Raw genomic sequence first — 16334 nt, 5'->3', positions numbered from 1 at the left:
GTGGTGGTTGGAGGGGCGGGGCTCAAGGGCGGAGGAGTGGGAAGTGGAGGAGATGCGGTGGAGGGCATCGTCGATCACGTCTGGGGGGATTGCGGTCTTTGAAGAAGGAGGCCATCTGGGTTGTACGGTTTTGGAACTGGTCCTCCTGGGAGCAGATGCGGCGGAAATGAAGGAATTGGGAATATGGGATGGCGCTTTTACAGGGGGCAGGTTGGGAGGAGGTGTAGTCTAGGTAGCTGTGGGAGTCGGTCGTTTTATAGTAAATGTCCATGTTGATTTGGTCGCCCGAGATAGAAATGGAAAGGTCTAGGAAGGGGAGGGAGGAGTCTGAGACAGTCCAGGTGAATTTGAGATCGGGGTGGAAGGTGTTGGTAAAGTGGATGAACTGTTCAACCTCCTCATGGGAGCATGAGGCAGCGCCGATACAGTCGTCGGGGTGGAAGGTGTTGGTAAAGTGGATGAACTGTTCTTCGGGGTGGAAGGTTCAAAAGCCATGTTCTGTGAACTACAGCAGTGTTCTCAATGCTGCACATTGCATATCCCCCATCATTCACTTCCAAACAATCTTTTATTAATCATGACTCATACTTAGCATTTCCATCTTCACCTCACCCTCAGACACTAAGCACTCCTGAAAGCCTTACACCTGCATTTCACAGCTTGGAGACTGTGCCACCAACACAACCATGAAGACCACATCACACAAACACTGACACATTTCCTACCTTCTTGTTGGATTAAGTACTGACACATTTCCTACCTTCTTGTTGGATTAAGTACAGCATAACTGCTAACAGTAACATGATACTGGTTACAGCTTACCTCCACGGAGGAGACATAAGGAGGACTGGACATGACTGAAAATATGGTCAGCATGAGGGCCAAGACCATTGACAGTGATGGTTTGTTTGTACATCTCCTCTTTTTCACATCCCATTTCCTCCCCCATCTGATAATTGCTTCTGATGGTCTGAGAATGTACTTTTGCTTTTCCCTCCTTTCTCATGCTACAACCCTTCCCATATGCATTTTGCTTTTCAGATACATAATAACTGTAACCTGCTAATGCAGAGGTAGTAGATGGTAAAGACTCTGAAATGCTGTTACTCTCACTCACAGCCACTATCTCAGAAGCTGACACTGTGTGTCCTTTTAAAGGACAACATAGAGATGAGATTGGCACTTGATGAGATCCTAGGCATGAGTGGGATGCAGACAGGGCAGTGGTAAAGGTTGGTGCAGGTTCCAAAGTGCCAGAAGGACAGATTTGCTGTCCTTCCGTGCTAGTTTTGCTGAAGAGGATTTAGATGGGGACTTTATTGAGTGGCATGCAGTATAGGGCTAATGGATATGCATCTTAAAATGCTTGGTGTATTTTCAGAAAACCTGTGTGGTCACTGGCAAGGAATATTGGGGAGTTTAGCACCAAGGGTGTAGGACTTTGTGCTGGGCTTGACCCCATCCTTTCTAGTGTGAAAGAAGTGGCCAACTACATCAGGCTCCTACATATTGACCCCTGATCTACCTTCGACACCATAATTAAAATCATCTCCAAACTCCAAGACCTACGACTTTACTGCTCCCTCTCTAACAGGATGCTCGACTTCCGGACTCATATATTGCAAAGAGTATGAATAGGCAACAACAGCTCTCCTTGATAATCTTCTACACTGGTGCCCCACAAGGCTGCATACTCAGCTCCTACTGTACCCCTTCTACACTCAAGACTGTGTGGCCAAATTCCACCCCAATTCTGTTTATAAGTTTATTGATGACACCACATTGTAGTTCAGATCTTAATCAGTGAAGTGATAGAGTATAGGAAAGAGATTAAGTGCTTAGTAGCATAGTGCAAAGACAACAATCTTTCCATCAATGTCAGCAAAGCAAAGGAGCTAGTCATTGACTTGAGGAAGTGGTGTGGAGAGCATGCCCCATCTGCATCAAAGGTGTTGAGGTGGAGATGGTCGAGAGTGTCAATTTCCTTGGAGTGATCCACCAACAATCTGGCCTGGTCCACCCATGTTGATGCAACAATCAAGAAAGCACAATAACACCTCTACATCTTCAGGAGGTGAAGAAAATTTGGCATGTCCACATCAATTTTTAAAGATGCACCATAGAAAGCATCCTATCTGAATGCATCACAGAGTGGCATTCTTTCCAAGAGCACAAGAAAATACAGAGAGTCGTGAACTCAGCCCAGTCCATCACGCAAATCAGCCTTGCATCCATTGACTCTATCTATACTCCCAGCTGCCTCAGGAAAGCAACCAACATAATCAAAAATTCCTCCATCCTGGTTATACTTTCTTCTATCCTTTTTCCTCAGGCAGAAGGTATAAAAGTCTGAATACATATATGAACAGATACACAAACAGTTTCTTCCTCACTGTTATCACATTTTTGAACTGACCTCTCAAATGTTAATGCTGATCTCTCTCTCTGCACCTTCTCTGCGGCTGTAACATCACGTTCTGCATTCTGTTCTACTACCTGATGCACTTTGTATGGTATGATCTGTCTGTAGAGCAAGTGAAACAACACTGTCCACTGTATCTCAGAACACGTGACAACAATAAATTGAATTAAATCAAATAAAATCAAAAAAACTTCATGAAGAATGCTCATGAGCCTGACCATAATGCAACATAGCTGTAGATTTTAGTTTGCAAAACAGCTCTTCAAGTGTCAAACAGTCCAGAGTTTGTCTTTGAACACATCATTCGGATTACTGAGGCAACACTATGAGAGGATGGAACTTGAGCATGATTTTGCTGTCCACCTTTGGGATGGATGGCATCATTGCCACTGCACCAGTACCCTTATTTTTAACTGTTAGTCAGTGATCCCAGGCTACTGCTGGCCAAGCCAAGATGATGCTGTCTGAATTATGGACTTTCTCGGGTGAGAACAGCACAAGGGCATCCTGCAAAAACATCTGTAGTTTCCCACACTGGAGCTTCCCACTAGCTACAACCACTGGTACCACTGTGTAGCAGTGATAGGATGGGCAAAAGTACCTACAAAACAAATAATACAGTCTTGTTAAATTGTGGAGTAGGTTCAAAGAACCAAATGTCATAAATATGTATCTAAAGTATTAAATGTGGTAAAATGTTTCACAGATATTTACAGGAGGAATTATGAAATGAATCTGATACTTGTTGACTGCTGATGAAAAACTTGGAAGTAAATTGTAGTTAGCATCTTAAAGAGGAGAAAGGGTAGAAAGGCAGAAATTCCATCAATTGGATTCCAGTGCACAGAACTAAGACAGCTGAAAACATGGTTACCACCGGTTAGCGATGGACAGAACAGAAAATGCTCAAAATATACAGTAGGTCCGACAGTTTCTGGAGAGAAAAAACAGAGTTAAATTCAGTTTCATGACCTTTCACAGATGGTAAAATAGATATAACATGCTTTAAGCAAATGCAGAGAGTATAAAAGGGAGGAGAGATCAAAAGGCAAAGCTTGTCATAGCGTGGTCAACAGGAGACATTAAATTACAAAAAAGTAATGATGCAAAGCAAAAGGGTTGGGAGGCCAATGGGAAAATTAAAGAAACAACGTATGTGTCTAGAGGATTAAATCATTAGAATCATTACTTTTGTATAACTAATGGTGCTAAAAGAGTTAACACTGAAGACTGCATTAAGCTCTACCCAATCTGATAATGTTATGATGACTAAGGTGGAAAAAGGCAGAACAGCACTGAATCTTGAAGGAGACAGACCTACAATCTAGTTCTCCTCATAACAATGTTATAACTAATAATGATATGGAGGTGTTAAAAACTAAAATCACACAACACCAGGTTATAATCCAACGGGTTTACTTGGAAGTACTAGCTTTTGGAGCGCTGCTCCTTCATCAGATAACTGTGGAGCAGGATCATAAGACACAGAATCTATAGCAAAAGATCATAGTATCATGCACGCAACTGCTACGATATATTGAACAAACCTAGATTATTGTTAAGTCCTGACAGCATTCTAGGTTTGTTCAATATATCGTAGCAGTTGCATGCATGGCACTGTGATTTGTGTCTTATGATCCTGCTCCACAGCTACCTGATGAAGGAGCAGTGCTCCAAAAGCTAGTACTTGCAAATAAACCCTTTGGACTATAACCTGGTATTGTGTGCTTTTTAACTAACAATGGTTATCTTACTGATGTAACTTGTATCTGATGGCTGTCATGCACTAAGTTGCACAACAATTTGCACCTCTTCTCATTAGACTACCTGATCGTTTTCCTATACCACACTAGACAAAGCAGGATCTGTGGGTGCCAAACTAAAAGGACATTAATGGGAGCAAATCTATTTCATAGTGATTGAGTCCACTAGATCAAACAATGTACCGAGCAGTGTGAGGACTATCATGTGAACATGGTGCCAAAGGCTGAAGATCAATTTTGCTGCACATTCCAACAATTACCAGGATCTGATATCCAAAGCAAGGAAACATTGGCTGCTGAAATTTCTGAACTCATTGTTAGTCTGGAAGGTTGGAAAGAAATGCCATGGTGTTTTATGAGAGCTGATACTGCTGTAATTGCAACATTTTCTGAACTGTCTATAAAAAGGATGGATGGCTATGGTGCATTGCTTGAAATGCAACTTCAGCAAACTGAGGGGGATAACGTTCAGTCTGATGATAATTTATGTTTTGGTTTCAAGTAAACTCTTAAGATCATTGCTCAGCCTCCTGATGTTCAATTTATTATATTTTTGCTTTTTTTTTTAAAACAAATAACAGAAATAAGCTTTAATTTTTCAATGATCGTTGCAGTGTCTTTTTCAAATGAAAAATCACCATAAGGCACTGTTGCTTTAGGCCCACAGATCTCACCAGGAACAATGAATTATGGCAATTTTTTAACAAGGATGAAGGACCCATATATTATGAGCACTGCAGGTAATAGTGAGTTATGATGGTCCTTAACACAAATGCTAGGAAATCATAAATGGCAACATTTTATTTATATGCTGAATGCAAGGTTCTGGGAAGAATATCAAGTCTGTTTTATTTGTAATTTTAGTTGGTCCTCTAATTCCAACTTGTAATTCAATCAAACACAAAGGCATTTTGCTCTTTTGTTGGAAATTTGTATGGTTCAACCTGCATAAGTCTTAACTCAGTTTAAACTGCTACAAGAAGCTGTTGCTTAGTTTGCAAGTTTTCCTTGCTTTCCCCAAAAATACCCGGATGCATTAGGCAAGCTCACCTCTTTAGGAAGTCAGAGCACAATCTATAAAGATTAGAATTGAAATATGAATTCAAATATTTTGTTTGTTCAAATAATTTGGCCAATGGAACACTTATTAGGTGAATCTAAGCAAAACTATGCTGGTGATAGTTGTACTTACATCAGTGATTTAAGGCTCTCATACAGTCACCAGGCCCATGTGGGCACCCAAACAGTAAAGCCAACTTCCACAATATTCTATAGTCTGCTTTGGGAGGAGGGAGGTTAGAAGCCCTCCTCGTCTGGTATCCTGAACCCAATGGAGGGATATAGTAGCAGAAACCAATTGGCTTTCAGGAAGCTACCTCTCTACACTTAACAAACTCCTGGTCCCGCCCTGACCCCTGCAAAGTCACCTTTGCCTGAAGGTTCAAGCAACGATCCATCAAATGGCTACTGCAACAGGTGGTATTGGCTAGCCTGGAAAACTGCCAACTCCTGACTGACTAACAGCTTTCAATGCTGGGACACGAAGAAATCCAATAGGAGCTAGCAACCACGATGACAGCCAGCAAACTGTCTGACTGGGACAATCCCAAGAGGTTTCTAAAATTGGATACAGTGGGGTTTATACCGGCCTCTAGATGGGTTCATCTACAGGGTAATTAGATACAGTGGGGTTTGTACCAGCCACTAGATGGGTTCATCTTCATGGTAATTGGATACAGTGGGGTTTGTACCAGCCACTAGATGGGTTAATCTTCATGGTAATTGGTACAGTGGGGTTTGTACCAGCCACTAGATGGGTTCATCTCCATGGTATTTGGTACAGTGGGGTTATACTAGCCACTAGATGGGTTCACCTTCATGGTAATTGGTACAGTGGGGTTTGTACCAGCCACTAGATGGGTTCATCTTCATGGTAATTGGATACAGTGGGATTTGTACCAGACACTAGTGTGTTCATCTCCATGGTAATTGGATACAGTGGTGTTTGTACCAGACACTAGATGGGTTCATCTCCATGGTAATTGCCCACATTTTCTAAAAAATATCTCCACCATAAAAATAAAACCAAACAGCTCTATAATTGTTAGTCTTATCCTTACACCATATTTAGAATAATGGTGTAACATTTGCAATTCTTCACTTCTCCAGCACTAATCCTGTACAGAAGGCCTTCAATGCCTAGTAACTGGGGTCCAGGTCTCTAAAGGGCTGACTGTGCTTAGACCCACTGTTCTCAGGTCAAAGGTTGGGGCCTGTCCAGGAACAGCACCAGGACCTGTGATTTCTGTCCCTGTCTGTACAAAGGAGATTTGGAAGGTTAGCAGCCAAGCCTCTGCAATTTCCAACCTTACTTCCTTTGTTATCCTTAGAAACTTCTCTCTGGCCCTTGTGACTATCAACAGTAAGGTCTGCCAGTTTATCCAATGCTTCTTTGTAATCAATTTTTAACTTGTCTGATGTCTGCCACCTTCTCTTTCACTGTGACTTAGGCAACATGTTTGTCCTTAGTAAACGGGTCTGTAAAGTATTCATTTAGTGAGTCAGTGATGTTATTGTTTCTATGTGCAAATCCCCATTTTAGTCCACATTCAGCTCCGCTCTTCCTTTTCCCATCTTTTACTATTTCCATGTCTATAGAAGATATTCATGGCAAATTTTCCCCTCCCTGAGGAGGCATAGAATAATGACAACCGTGATGACTTCATTAATTGAGAGTCCAAAAATTGAGTCTTGCCTTTGAGATTTACTTCAGCAATCAAGCAATTTGTCCTCAGAGGACAAGCTGACCTTCTCGCCATCATGCATCTTGCACATATTTGCATCTTGTTAATTGCACAACATGCTGGAATTACCTCCCCTTTCCAATAAACTTCTGTCCAATTGACATACTTCATGTTTGGATATTTGACCACATAAAGTAAGTGCATACACAAAGTCTGAAAGTTGGCTTCCAGTTCAGGTAATTAACTTTGCCTTTTCTGCCTTTAACAAAATGTTGTAAATTTTTATTGTCTTCACCTTTGCTATAAGATCTACGGCCACCGCCTGGCGAACGCTAATACTGCCTTTGCAAGATTTCAACAATTCATCTTTTGCTTCTTGACATGAGGATTCAGGCAGGTAGGGATTTAGCCTTTACTGCCATCACTGGTTTTCCACAGATTCAGAGTGTAATCAATTACTTCAGCATAATAAACAGAGCACCTTATCGTGAGCCAGTAGTCTTCATCAAAAGGAAAGGAATGCCAGTCCTCCCCTAATGTCCAAAATATTTTCAATAACAACAGCCATATAATAAAGGTCTGTACCAGATATCCAGGGAGATATCATGATTAACATATCCTGGACTATTCACAGGTGTCAGCAGCATTAGGGGATAGTGAGATTGCAAGGTGTATCAGGATTTGGGACAATTTGATAATATTCACAAGGATATGGACTATTTAATGTGATTTGTACATCTTTTGGTACAAGTGTCATTTTAATGCAACTATCAGGATCACATGGTTGTGAAAATGCTCACTTTTATTGTAGTGCTGATCCTCAGCAAGGTTTGCAAACACATTTATGAGATCAGAACCAGAGATAAAATTAAAGGTCACCATTTTATTGCATAGATAAAGCAACTGAAAATATATCTTAGTGATGCATGTTGAATACAGCTAGCAGCGAACTAATTGCCAACTGCGTAAAGGTAATGTATAAAGAAATATCTTTGATAATGTGTAAAGGAATGTCATGATTGCTGGATGGCAATAGATACACCTGATTGTTTACATCTCTCTACGAAATTCTCAGACTGATAATGAGGAGAGATATAACATTATCTGATTCAACCAGGGCCATTGTGGACCAGACCATTGACCTCCTGAAAATGAGGCTTCAACGCTTGATTGAAAAGTTAATACAATGTAGTACACCCAGACAAAAATGTCTCAAATCATAATGGTGTGCTAAACCCTCTACAATCTCAGAGGCCAAAGTGGGAGATATGATGGCAGAGGGGGAGATACAGGAACCAAAAATAGACCTCCGAAGAGGAAGACATTAGTGAGGATCTTTAGATGGGTTGTTTGGACTACTGAGTATAGGAGTTAGAATGTCATGTTGAGGTGGTACATGACATTGGTGAGATCACCTTTGGAGTACTGTGTACAGTTCTGGTTGCTCTACTATAGGAAGGATATTATTAAATTGGAGTGGTTTCAGAAATTTTTTTTAAGGATGCTGCTGGAACTGGAGGCTTTGAGTTAAAAGGAGAAGCTGGATGAACTGGGACCTTTTTCACTGGAGTATGACCATTTATAAAATCACAAGGGACATAGATAAGGCGACGAGCAGCAAAGGTCTTTCCCCTAGGGCTGAGGAGTTCAAAACTAGAGGGCAGATTTTTAACGTGAGAGCTGAATGATTGAGAAAGGACCTGAGGGGTAATCTTTTCACACAGAGGGGGGTTCATATGTGGAATGAATTGCCAGAGGAGGTGGTAGATGCATTTACAACATTTAAAAGAAAGGTATTGGAATAGGAAAGGTTTAGTGCGATATGGGTCAAACACAAGCAAGTGGGACTAGTTCAGTTTGGGAAACTTGGTCGGCATATATGAGTTGGACCGGAAGGTCTGTTTCTGTGCTGTGTGATTCTATGATTCTATGAAGAAGAAAAAGCAATGTTCTTTGCAAGGTTTGTGAAGATTTGAAGGCAATGTTCTGCGGAGCCTAAGAGGCCAGAGAAAATGGCGTAATGTCCTATTTCCAGGTTAGCTGAGCTGCTCAAAGACATTTCTTTACACATTATCTTTATGCGGTTGGCAGTTAGTTCGCTGCTAGCTGTATTCAACATGCATCACTGAGATGGATTTTCAGTTGCTTTATCTATGCAATAAAATGGTGACCTTTCATTTTATCTCTGGTTCTGATCTCATCAGCTCTGTAAAAGCTATAAATGTGTATGCAAACCTTGCTCAGGATCAGCACTACAGTAACATTGAGCATTTTCACAACCATGTGATCCTGATAGTTGCATTAAAATGACACTTGTGCCAAAAGACATACAAATCACATTAAATAGTCCATATCCTTGTGAATACTACCAAATTGTTCCACATCCTGATATACCTTGCCATCTCACTATCCCCTAATGCTGCTGGATGCTATGATCTTTCACTGTACCTGTATAATGCCTTAGCATCTTCACCAACAATGCTTGTACAAATGGGAGTGAGGAAGTTTTGAACTGTTCCTTCCATTCCAAAACTTTGAGAAGTTGACACACGGTATGGTCATTGCCAACCTCACATCTTTAGATGCTCTGGCATGGCTATGAGAAACCCAGGCACACACTTCCCTTCTGGAGCCTGTAGACACAACAACAGATTCCATCATTGCCCCCAAAAGGACCAAGGTAACTAAGGTGACCTGAAAGGTTTATTTGCTCTCTCTCCTAATGCATCTAGGTGGAGATGCCTGTTGTCTGGTACACCCTGGGGACTGGGAAGACTCGAGAGGCTGTCCTCTGGGCCTGGTAGACCCTGACCTGCCGAGAATTGCTTGCACTGGTGCAGGTGCACCCTCCTTGGCCAGAGCTACTGGAGGCAATGGACTCACTGGCAGAGGGGAGGATGGCATGCAGGATCCCTCTGCAGTGTCCTGAGATAAAGCTTCCACGTGCTTATTTGCTCTTTTTGTGACAGACAGCATGAAAGATGAATCAGTACAAAGTGAGTATCACTTCCACCAAGGTGCAGGGAGAAGTATCTCATGCATTATGTGGTCTCACCTCATTATCTATGAAAGCGAGAGGTTGCACGAATGATTCTGCCAATCATTTGGGGACAGTGAAGGGAAGGGTCTTGGCCCTAGGAGGACCTTCTGGGGTTATAAGCTCTGGCACCATATTTCAAGGACAGCCGGACAGAACTTCACCCACTGGAAGCCTCTCAGCCTGTGGTTACCTCCACAACCCACCAAGCAACAGCTTACTCCACACTCTAGTGACGAGTAAGGGAAAGAGGGGAGGTCCTCTTCCCAGGGTGATGGCAATAGGAAGTTCTGCCATCAAACTTGGCTGGCCAAAAATGTCCCCCTACAGGCTAATTAATGTACTACCAGCTCACTAGCCTGTGCACTTCAGTGTAGCTGGTGCACTCTGGGAGTACAGATCAAAAAACTACAATCCTGCAGTTTTCAGTTCATTAATTTGAAGAGGGATAAATTATAAGGAGGGAAAATAAATCAGTTGACAATTTGAAAATGTGGTAGGGGGACACTTCAGTTTAAAAGGGTTGAATCGGGGACGTATCAGCTCTTGAAAACAGTGGAAGGCAGGTAGTTTGAAAAGATCTGATGAAAACTTGGGTGCATTGTTATGGACTTCTGTTCCTCTGCGATGGATCATGCAACTTCTCAATATTCAAAACATGCCTGTCACATTTCAAGGTTTTCACTTCCCCAGTAAGCGATTTTAGGATTTAACTATTTTTTTGCAATAACGTAAAGTTGCAGGGATTGAAAAGCTCACAGGCTGCAGACATATTGAAGCCACTTTCAGGGATGTTATAATTCATATTAAATTTAAGACTGTGCAACGTAGACTCATTGTCTCATCCAAGGACGACAGGGACATTAAATGTTGTCTGTCATCTTGTTGCATGTAGAAAACTAGCATTCACAGCTAGCGAAACAAAGGTTATTCTATGCAAGGCATGAAATGTCTGCAGAGAACATAACTCCTGTGAGAGGTATTAATCAGTTTAGCTTACAGCCCTGCTACAATTCTCTGTAGGGAATCTGTCAGTGATATTGACCTGCTTCTTCTCGGGGTCAGGATGAAAAGAAAAAGGAAATGATTTTTAGGGAGGTAGTCAGATGTTGAACAAAAATTGATGAGAGGCAACTCCTAGTTGGAGCTGAAAGTTAATAAAGTCAAGCATCAAGTCCTGTGTTTGGAATTTGGGGAGAGAAAAAGACATGCCTAAAATAAATCAAGACACAAAAAAAAGACAAGGCATGTGATTAATTACTTTGTCCTAATTTTTCAAAGGAAGCATTTAGACTGAATGGAATTTAATTTGCTGTGAATCTATATACTCACTTATTGTGTGTAGTTCTTTAGTGGTAGGTTTCATCACATAATGAAGTAAGCACAATTCTCCAGTTCACTTACAGTGACTTTAGTTTTACATAAGTAGTTTGCTCACAGCTCATCTTTCTACTTAAAAAGAAAGACTTTACATAAAAATTACCAAAATTCAGGTGAAATTAATGTTAAGATAAATAACTTAAAATTGGAACCCTTTGAGAATATGTTCTGCTATAATGCATGTTTCGTTAATGCGAATTCGCTGTTCAGAAGTTGAATTCGCATGGCAGACTGGTACAAAAGGTGAAATCACATGGTATCAGGGGTGAGCTGGCAAGATGTATATAGGTCTGGTTTATTCATTGGAGACAGAGGGTAGCAGTGGAAGGATGCTTTTCGGAATGGAGGACCATGACTAGTGATGTTCCACAGGGATCAGTGCTGGGACCGCTCTGTTCATGACGTATGTAAATGACTTAGAGGAAAACGTGGCTAACCTAATTGTAAGTTTGTGGATGATACAAAGGTTGATGGAGTTGCGGATAATGAGGAGGATTGTCAGGATATAGATCAGTTGGAGGCATGGGCAGAAAAATAGTAGATGGAGTTTAATCTGGACAAATGGAAGGTGATGTATTTTGGAAGGTCAAGTATCGGTGGAAATTATACAATGAATGGCAAACCCTGAGGAGTATTGATATGCAGAAGGGTGTGCAGATGTTGAAGATGGCAGCACAAAGAACAAAGAACAAAGAAAATTAAAGCACAGGAACAGGCCCTTCAGCCCTCCAAGCCTATGCTGATCCAGATACTCCATCTAAATCTGTCACCTAGTTTCTCAGGATCTGTATCCCTCTGCTTCCTGCCCATTCATGTATCTGTCGAGATACATCTTAAATGATGCTTTTGTGCCTGCCTCTACCACCTCCACTGGCAACGTGTTCCAGGCACTAACCACCCTCTGCATAAAGGACTTTCCACGCATATCTCCCTTAAACTTTACCCCTCTCACCTTGAACTTGTGACCCCTAGCAATTGAGTCGCCCACTCTGTGAATAAGCTTCTTGCTATCCACCCTGTCTATACCTCTCATGAGTTTGTAGACTTCAATCAGGTCCCCCAACAATCTCTATCTTTCTAATGAAAACAATCCTAATCTACTCAACCTCTCTTCATAGCTCGCGCCCTCTATACCAGGCAACATCCTGGTGAACCTCCTCTGCACCCTTTCCAAAGCATCCACATCCTTTGGTAATGTGGTGTCCAGATCTGTACGCAGGATTGCAAATGTGGCCGAACCAAAGTCCTACACAACTGTAACATGACCTGCCAACTCTTGTACTTAATACCCTGTCCGATGAAGGAAAGCATGTAAGCCTTCTTGACCACTCTATCGACCTGCATTGCCACCTTCAGCGTACAATGGGTCTGACAACCCAGATCTCTCTGTACATCAAATTTTCCCAGGGCTTTTCCATTTACTGTATAGTTAGCTCTTGAATTGGATCTTCCAAAATGCTTCACATCATATTTGCCCAGGTTGAACTCCATCTGCCATTTCTCCCCAACTCTCCAATCTGTCTATATTCTGCTGTATTCTCTGACAGTCCCCTTCACTATCTGCTACTCCACCAATCTGAGTGTCATCTGCAAACTTGCTAATCAGACCACCTATACCTTTCTCCAGATCATTTATGTATGTCACAAACAACACTGTACCCAACACGGATTCCTGTGGAACACCACTGGTTACAGATCTCCATTTTGAGAAATTCCCTTCCACTACTACTCTCTGTGTCCTGCTGCCCAGCCAGTTTTCTAGTACAGCCTGGACCCCATGCGACTTCATTTTCTCCATTAGCCTACCATGGGGAGCCTTACTGAAGTCCATGTATATGACATCTACAGCACTTCCTCAAATAATTATATTAAGTAGATAAAACATGACCGTCTCTGCACAAAACCATTCTGCCTATCACTGATAAGCCCATTTCTTCCAAATGTAAATAGATAAGGTAGATATCGTAGTAAAAAAAACTTATGGCATGCTTGTCTTCATTGAAAGGGGCATTAAGTAGAAGGATAGGCAAGTTATACTGCAGCTTTATAGAACTTTAGTTAGGCCACACTTGGAATATTGCATACAGTTCTGGTCACCAAGGATGTAGATGTTTTGGAGAGGGTACAAAAAACATTTACCAGGATGTTGCCTGGTATGGGGGATTTTAGCTACGAAGAGAGGTTGGATAGACTGGGTTTGTTTTCACTGGAATGCAGGAGGTGAGGGGCAACCTGATAGAAGTTTAAAAGATTGTGAATGGTATGGATAGAAGGAGAAGGATGAGGCTTTTTCCCAGAGTGGAGGGGTCAATTACTAGGGGACACAGGTTCAAGGTGCAAAGGGGGAAGTTTAAATAAAGATGTGCAAGGCAGGTTTTTCACACAAATACTGGTGAGTGCCTCGAACATGTTGCCAGAGGAGGTGGTAGAAGCAAACACAATAGCAGCATTCAAGAAGCACCTGGATGAATACATGAATGGGAAGGGAATAGAGGGATACAGGTTCTGTTAGTGAAGACAGTTTTAGCGTAGAAGGGGAAAATGTGGTGGTGCAGGCTTGGAGGGCTGCAGGGCCTGTTCCTGTGCTGTATTGTTTTTTGTTGTATCTCCATTGTTGATCATTTTACAATAAAGTTCTGACCAAAGGTAATTAATAGAAATTATCAATCATAAAGGAACCAATACCTATTCATCAGGACTTGCCCCTCCACCCTACTCTACCCTGCCTCTCACATTAAAGTTTCCACAGTCAACAGGGACATAATTCCTTCAAAAATAGTCAGAGACAGAGGCAGCATATTTCTACCTTGAAGCAGGTTGACTATTATTTGCCAGATTGTTAGAATTGAGACAATCTACTGAATGCTCAATTCGACTTTTTTCCTTGGTATCGATTTAAGATCAATGGCAGTGCAGCTGCCTCAGGTTATTTTAGACATTGAGAGATTTGCTTAGCTGAGAAAAAAAAACTGTTGCAGGTCCAGACCAAATTTAGATGTTGCAGGTCTAGACCAGATTTAGATGTTTCAATTGGAGTGCACACGAGCTGCATTCTGTGCATGATTCATTTGGAAACTGCTTTGAAGAAATGGAAGAAGGACCATTTTAGAGTGAAATTATCCTTTCTGCAGACATTTTTATAAAAACAAATATTGTTACAACTTCCTAAAGGAAAAACTGGGTAATACAGTGTCATCTCTGAAACCTGATCATATGCAGACCTCCTTTCTTTGATGCTTTGAAAATGTGGCGGGGGGGCCGTCTTCTTGAAATGGATGAGAACATGAATGTAGCACAAACAATTTCACTCCAGAAAAATCACAATTATGGTGAATGGGGAAAGTAGAAAAATTCTATCAATATTCTGGCTGTTATCATTGATCAGAAACTAAACTAGGTCAGCCAAATAAATATTCTGGTTAGAAAAGCAGTTTTCAGAAGCTGGAAGTTCTGTAGTGAATAACTCATCACCCGACTCACCAAATTTCACACACCTCCTGCAACACAGAAGTCAGGCCTGTGATGGAATACTCTTCAATTGCCTGGATGAGTGCAACATCAATAAGAGCTTGACACCATCCAAGACAAAGCAGCTGGCGTGACTGGCACCCCTTTCAGCAACTTCAACATTCACTTGCATCACCATGGCGACACAATTTGTATCACCCACAAGGTGTGTGGCAGTAACTCACCAAGGGTCCTTTGACACGTTCCAAACTCATGACCATCATTACCTGGAGAGACAGAGAAGCACATGGCAATACCATGAACTTCAAGTTGCCCTCGAAGTCACTGAACATCCTGATTTGGAATTATGTTGCCGTTCTTTTGCTGTCGCTGGGTTGACGTCCTGGATCTCCCTTCCTATCAGCATTGCAGGTATACCTATACTACATGCACTGCAAGTAGCAGTTTAAGGCGGTTGCTCATCAGCACCATCCGAAGGGAGATTAGGGGTGGGCGATACATGCTGGCCAAGTCAGCATCACTTACATCCAATGAAAGAATTAAAAACAAGTTATTCTAAGTTACAGCACTTTGCTGGTTTGAGGACAGATGTTTACCTTCCTACATCTAGGTTTGATCAGAAATCGGATACTGAGAGGCTAATACCAAATCATGTAAGCATTACGTTTCATGCATCCCTTGTATCTACTGAAAGATGAATCATTCCTTTTATTATTCCTTTACAAAACGGGAGAACAAATTAAAAAAATAAAGGATTTGATCTGAGGGAGAAGAGAAATATTTGACATTTAAACCTAGAGACAAAGAATCATTTTAAATGAGAGGGGAGGACAAGAATGGATCACAGAGGAAATAAGATTCAGATGTAGGGGGGTGAGCAGATGAACAGAAAGCAAGAAATTATGGACTTTGGAGACCAGGAAAGGAGGCAAATGTGTATTAAAACATTGATATGGATTTGAAGATTGCTGTGGAAGTAGGGATCTATGATCCAACAGGAATATGAACCATTTAGTGAACTCCAGAGAATATGCAATGAATTAAATATTTAGAGGAATGATACATTCAAAAAGACAAAGTGGATGGAAAGGCAGGTCATGCAGTGATCTCTCAGGAAAAGCGAGTTGTTGGTGTGGAAAAATACACAGTTTGAACATGAAATAAGCCAAACTAACACTAGGGTATGCTAAAGACCATTAGGTTACATGAAAAAGCAGCTACTTCACTCTATTTAGAAATACTGTATATATCAGAAAAGTTATGTTGATTGGCAACTTCAATCAACATAACACAACTTGGGTTTTGTCAAATTAAATGGCGCCAGAGCTGGTGAGTTTAATGCATTTGTAGATTAATATACCTTGTGCAGTTACTGGGAAACAGTATTGCAAGGTTGCAAACAGATTGCATTTAATGTGATCCAAGGTTCAGGAACAAAAAGATCAGGAGCCAGGTATATAGGTTCAAAGAAGTTAATTTGAAAGAAATTAAATGACAACTTGAGCAAATGGATTGGAAAG

Source organism: Chiloscyllium plagiosum, chromosome 17 (assembly GCF_004010195.1).
Source record: "Chiloscyllium plagiosum isolate BGI_BamShark_2017 chromosome 17, ASM401019v2, whole genome shotgun sequence".
NCBI classification, from domain to species: Eukaryota; Metazoa; Chordata; class Chondrichthyes; order Orectolobiformes; family Hemiscylliidae; genus Chiloscyllium; species Chiloscyllium plagiosum.
Note: the sequence above shows the minus strand (reverse complement) of the source record.